Source organism: Hyla sarda, chromosome 4 (assembly GCF_029499605.1).
Source record: "Hyla sarda isolate aHylSar1 chromosome 4, aHylSar1.hap1, whole genome shotgun sequence".
Lineage (NCBI taxonomy): Eukaryota > Metazoa > Chordata > Amphibia > Anura > Hylidae > Hyla > Hyla sarda.
This window is the reverse complement of record NC_079192.1, coordinates 199,096,624-199,102,623: the sequence shown is the minus strand read 5'-3', so window position 1 is coordinate 199,102,623 and position 6,000 is coordinate 199,096,624. Positions and strand designations below refer to the sequence as shown.

Below are 6,000 nucleotides of genomic sequence, written 5' to 3'. Positions count from 1 at the left end.
GTATAGTTGTCATGTATAGTTGTCATGTATAGTTGTCATGTATAGTTGTCATGTATAGTATCCTTGTATAGTTATCATGTATAGTTGTCATGTATAGTTGTCATGTATAGTTGTCATGTATAGTTATCATGTATAGTTATCATGTATAGTTGTCATGTATAGTTGTCATGTATAGTTGTCATGTATAGTTGTCATGTATAGTATCCTTGTATAGTTATCATGTATAGTTGTCATGTATAGTTGTCATGTATAGTTGTCATGTATAGTTGTCATGTATAGTATCCTTGTATAGTTGTCATGTATAGTTGTCATGTATAGTTGTCATGTATAGTTATCTTGTATAGTTATCATGTATAATTGTCATGTATAGTTGTCATGTATAGTTATCATATATAGTTGTCATGTATAGTATCCTTGTATAGTTGTCATGTATAGTGTCCTTGTATAGTTGTCATGTATAGTTGTCATGTATAGTTGTCATGTATAGTTGTCATGTATAGTATCCTTGTATAGTTGTCATGTATAGTTGTCATGTATAGTTGTCATGTATAGTTATCTTGTATAGTTATCATGTATAATTGTCATGTATAGTTGTCATGTATAGTTATCATATATAGTTGTCATGTATAGTATCCTTGTATAGTTGTCATGTATAGTGTCCTTGTATAGTTGTCATGTATTGTTGTCTTGTATAGTTGTCATGTATAGTTATCATGTATAGTTATTATGTATAATTGTCATGTATAGTTGTCATGTATAGTTGTCATGTATAGTTGTTTTTTATCGTTGTCTTGTATAGTTGTTTTGTATAGTTGTCTTGTATAGTTGTTTTGTATGGGGAGTTCCTGAAGTGGGGTGAGGGTTGTGGCACAGGGTGAGGAGAGGGCACCCGGCTGGCAGCAGCTCACCAGTCTGGTATGAGTAGTCCTGGGTGGAGTGCAGGCGGCTCATAAACAATCTTTAATTGGCTACTAGGAAATTTTGCAAGCGCTGTAAAGGTCAATAAGGAGTTGTGTGCACATGATGTGAGGCGCACGGTGCGGATGCCATGTTGGATTGAGTCTACGACACACGGAGAACAGTGAAGTGCCGGACCGGAGCGGGTAAGCAGACTGCGCCTGTGTGTACACCAGTGTTCCACAACCAGGGTGCCTCCAGCTGTTGCAAAACTACAACTCCCAGCATGCCCGGACAGCCAAAGGCTGTCCGGGCATGCTGGGAGTTGTAGTTTGCAACAGCTGGAGTCACTCTGGTTGAAAAACACCGGTGTACACTATCATGTGAACTTGTGTGAAGCGCAGCCCACAGGACTGCTGGGAGGACACCGCTGGGAACAGGCTCATGTATACCCGTCATACGTGTGCAGGGCCGGGGCTGGCACGTCATGTGACCTCGGTGACTCCTAAGTGACTGAAAAGTTGCGTGTAGTGAATGAGGACAGCTGCGGTACCGCACACGTCAGCCCTGCAGCTTACATACAGCACACGGCTGTGCCCGGCCGCGCTCTCTGCCACTCTCTCCCCGCCGTACAATATTGTGTGCCGGGAAAAAATCCACCCGAAGGAGGTAGGTGCCCACTTTCACTTTCATTTGTTCCGCACCGAGGTCCATTAGCGAATGAAACCGGAACCGAGAGACCCGTGCGGCTAGGTGCGTTTTTTCCTCCAGAAGACTTGTAGGTGTTCGTGTAGTGTGTGGTGCACTAGCAGCCGGCCAACATGACGGAGCTGGCACTGCCACAGGGGGCAGACCCCGTCACTTCTTTACTGTCACAATACCCTTCCTACTCTGACAGCCACAACAGTACTAGAACTAGACCCGTGTATACGCATGTAGCAGAGCTGAGTATGTGATGTAGCAAAGCTGAGTATGTGATGTAGCAGTGCTGAGTATGTCATGTAACAAAGCTGAGTATGTCATGTAGCAGAACCGAGTATGTCATGTAGCAGACCTGATTATGTCATGTAGCAGAGCTGAGTATGTCGTATAGCAGAGCCGAGTATGTCATGTAGCAGACCTGAGTATGTCATGTAGCAGAGCTGAGTATGTCGTGTAGCAGAGCTGAGTATGTCATGTAGAAGAGCTGAATATGTCATGTAGAAGAGCTGAATATGTCGTGTAGCAGAGCTGAATATGTCGTGTAGCAGAGCTGAATATGTCGTGTAGCAGAGCTGAATATGTCGTGTAGCAGAGCTGAGTATGTCCTGTAGCTGCTCCCCTATCTACCAGAATATTTTTAGTTTCCCCGAAATTCTGTGTTAAGTCCCAGATGACACATAACGAAACCACCATGAGTGTGCAGATGACAGCCTCATGCTACATGTGACAACCTCATCTATGCTACAGATATGTGTTTATGGATATGTTTATCACTTGTCCATTTTATTTATCACCTGCCTCATCTGTTTATAGGGATCAGTTCTTCCTAACAACAATCCTGCGGTGGTGTTCCTCAGTTTTTAGGTCACCGCTGAGACGTCCGGAGATGCAGGGGTTAAACAGTAATCTTGTTAGGAATAATCCCGGGATTTTCAATGCAGCCTTGAGGGATAGTGATCTATTCCAAGTATAAAGGTTTAACTCTTCAGCCTCCGATGTAGACTTAACACAGTACTGGCAGAGGCTCGAATTCAATGCTGCTACTTGTAGTTCTACAACAGAGGGGGGAGTTACAAAGTGACCTGACTTGTTACCTGAGTGTTTCCCAACCAGGGTGCCTCCAGCTGTTGCAAAACTACAACTCCCAGCATGCCCGGACAGCCGGGCATGCTGGGAGTGATAGTTTTGCAACAGCTGGAGGCACCCTGGTTGGGAAACACTGTGTTACCTGATATCTTATTGTAAATCGATCGTGTCTTGCGTGCAACATGGCACTCACATGGCTGTGGGTGGTATAGGGAAGGGAGCTGTGTGTGCAAGCGCCTTAGTCCCTATAGGGACCCAGATAATGAGTCCCCAGGCACCCCCTGGTTGTGTGCAGTGCAGGCTGGCAGCACACAGCACAGCCCTGCTCCTATTAACCCTGTGCATGCAGAATCCTGACACAGACTAGTACGCATGTGCAGAGTTGCTGACACAGCACATTGACAGGCACAGTTTCTCTAGTTTAGCTACAATGGTTGTACAATGTAACACAGGCAGCCTGGGAATTATTAGGCATTATACGCAGAGCTACTGGTGTGTGCCAGCCTGTGCCCGGTGTCATGTGGGTAGTAGGCTGATGGTGATTTGGTAATGGCACTATGAGTTGGTTTGTGTACTGCTTGGAATTTCTGCCCTTTATGTTTGGTTTAGGTTGCTGTTATTCAGTGGCCTTGGGGTGTGCTTTATATGCTGGGTAACCTTGTGCTTTACAAGCAGTGCCCTTTTTAGGATTAGTATCCACCTCCTTCTAGCCTAGTAGTAAAGTACATCCAATACATCTGCCTGTACAGAATATACTATCCACAATGCTCATGCTATACAACATATGTATGGTGTACATGCTAATACATTATGCTAATGTATATCTAGAAATATGTTCCATATGGTTACATGAATACTATATTATCTACAATGCTATACAATATATGTATGGTGTAAATACTAATACATTATGCTGATGTATATCTAGAAATATTTTCCATATGGTTACATGAATACTATATTATCTACAATGCTATGCTACATATATGTATGGTGTAAATATTAATACATTATACTAATGTATATCTAGAAATATTTTCCATATGGTTACATGAATACTATATTATCTACAATGCTCATGCTATACAATGGTGTAAATACTTATACATTATGCTAATTTATATCTAGAAATATTTTCCATATGGTTACATGAATACTATATTATCTACAATGCTATGCTACATATATGTATGGTGTAAATACTAATACATTATGCTAATTTATATATGGAAATATTTTCCATATGGTTACATTAATACTATCTTATCTATAATGCTATGCTACATATATGTATGGTGTACATGCTAATACATTATGCTAATGTATATCTAGAAATATTTTCCATATGGTTACATGAATACTATATTATCTACAATGATATACAACATATGTATGGTGTACATGCTAATACATTATGCTAATGAATGTCAAGTAACATTTTCCATATGGTTAACTGAACGTTTGCGGTATTAGGAACATAACATCGCCTGTGTACAATGTATATACTCTGAATCAGTGTTTATTGCAGTGTTCCCCAAACAAGGTGCCTCCAGCTGTTGCAAAACTACAACTCCCAGCATGCCCGGACAGCCAAAGGCTGTCCGGGCATGCTGGGAGTTGTAGTTTTGCAACAGCTGGAGGCACCCTGGTTGGGAAACACTGTGTTACCTGATATCTTGTAGATGGATCGTGTCTTGCGTGCAACATGGCACTCACATGGCTGTGAGTGGTATAGGGAAGGGAGCTGTGAATTGTAGTTTTGCAACAGCTGGAGGCACTCTGATTGGGAAACACTGTGTGCTACCTGATATCTTATTGTAAATCGATCGTGTCTTGCGTGCAACATGGCACTCACATGGCTGTGGGTGGTATAGGGAAGGGAGCTTGGAATTGTAGTTTTGCAACAGCTGGAGGCACTCTGGTTGGGAAGTGATTATTGAGTGATTTTATTCACAATTGTTCTCGATGTAGTTCTTGATTCTCCAAAACTAGAATTTCGAACAAGATGAGAGTTATAGTCAAAGGTTTGGGGGGCGATGCCCTACCCTTTCCAGGTCTATTGGCACTACAAATCCCAGCATTCTTTTTAAAGGGGTGTTTATAACATGATGTCAAGGTTTTTTTTTTTTTGTACAATTGAAGAAATATTTAGTTGCAGACACAGGTAGAGAAGTGAACATGAAAGGTGGCAGTAACAGTAATTGTAGCTAAAGTGCTAGTGTGGGCAAGTCATTCCAGCAGGTGTGCAGGTTGGAGCTGTAAATGCCGTTAATGACTGTTGTCGGGGCGGGGACTGGCATAGCAGGTAGAGAGAGTCTTTATAGTCTTAGAGAGCTGTTTCAATAGAATTCCCAGCACTGGCATTCAGCAGCTCCAGTGAATGAGTGTTAAGTGGTTGGCATGTGAATAGAGCTTGCCACATCCACTGGCATTCCTGAAGCATAGTGAAGTAGGTCATTGATGTGCTGATGCCCCCACCTCCTGAGCCAGAAGAGGATGCTCTCCACACCTGCCCCCCTCCCTTATTCCACAGCCCACTCTGGAGAAATGTGCAGCACTGTATAGTCACTATAAGGGAGTGAGATCTAGAAGAGGAACAGGAGCAGTGTGACCTCCTCCGCTGACGTGTGCGCTGACGATCACGGAATTAAGTGGAGGGCCCATCGGGGAGACAGAGGGAGAGAGGGAGTGAGAGAGGAGGGGGAGAGAGAGGAGAGAGAGAGAGAGAGGAGGGGGAGAGCGTTTACCACTCCGCAGCTTGTCAGCAGAAGACCTGGCTCTCCGCATGGATCTATGACAGAAGAGCTCCCCAACCTTGGATTATTGCACTTGTTGTCTTGTTCTGGATTATTTTGGGATTACCAAGAAGGTTATTTCTTCATACCGATCACTGGTGTGCAGGGCATGGGCACAGGGGGTTTATGAAGGATGGGGATTTGATTGACAGCCCTCAGGGACTATTTATCGCTGGAGCCTAAATGGATATGATGCTATTTACCGGGAGATCTACCCAGTGATCGTAGGGGTTGCTTATACAGGTGCACTTGTGGATCACCAGCGGATGGCAGGAGGAGTTGGAGAGCTATGCATTGGCTTGTCACATGTCAAATGCCAAGCGCTTCTCTTATCCCAGGTACAAACATCTATGGCTCTCCTTGCTGGAGTTTGGTAACTTTAGAGGCTGATTCCTATAAGGTTTGTTCCCGACATGATGCTGGCTGAGGTTATTTGACATAGCTTTCTATAGATAGATACAGTATATGATCATTGATTCATTGCTGGAACATTCCTTACTATAGAGATGCACTAACCAAT

At 43.2% G+C, this 6,000-nt stretch overlaps 1 protein-coding gene across 3 annotated transcripts in view; it reads left to right on the top strand.

Annotated features, from left to right (window-relative positions):
- Positions 1 to 909: 909 nt before the first annotated feature.
- Positions 910 to 6,000, top strand: part of SFMBT2 (Scm like with four mbt domains 2) — a 273,183-nt gene continuing 268,092 nt past the window's right edge. Inside the window, exon 1 of one of the 3 annotated variants that reach the window (XM_056573248.1) lies at positions 910 to 1,103. The gene's annotated coding sequence lies outside the window, so the exon portion shown is untranslated. Of the gene's footprint in view, positions 1,104 to 5,329; positions 5,819 to 6,000 lie in introns of those variants that run through there. The other 2 variants (XM_056573247.1, XM_056573250.1) reach the window with 2 other exon arrangements.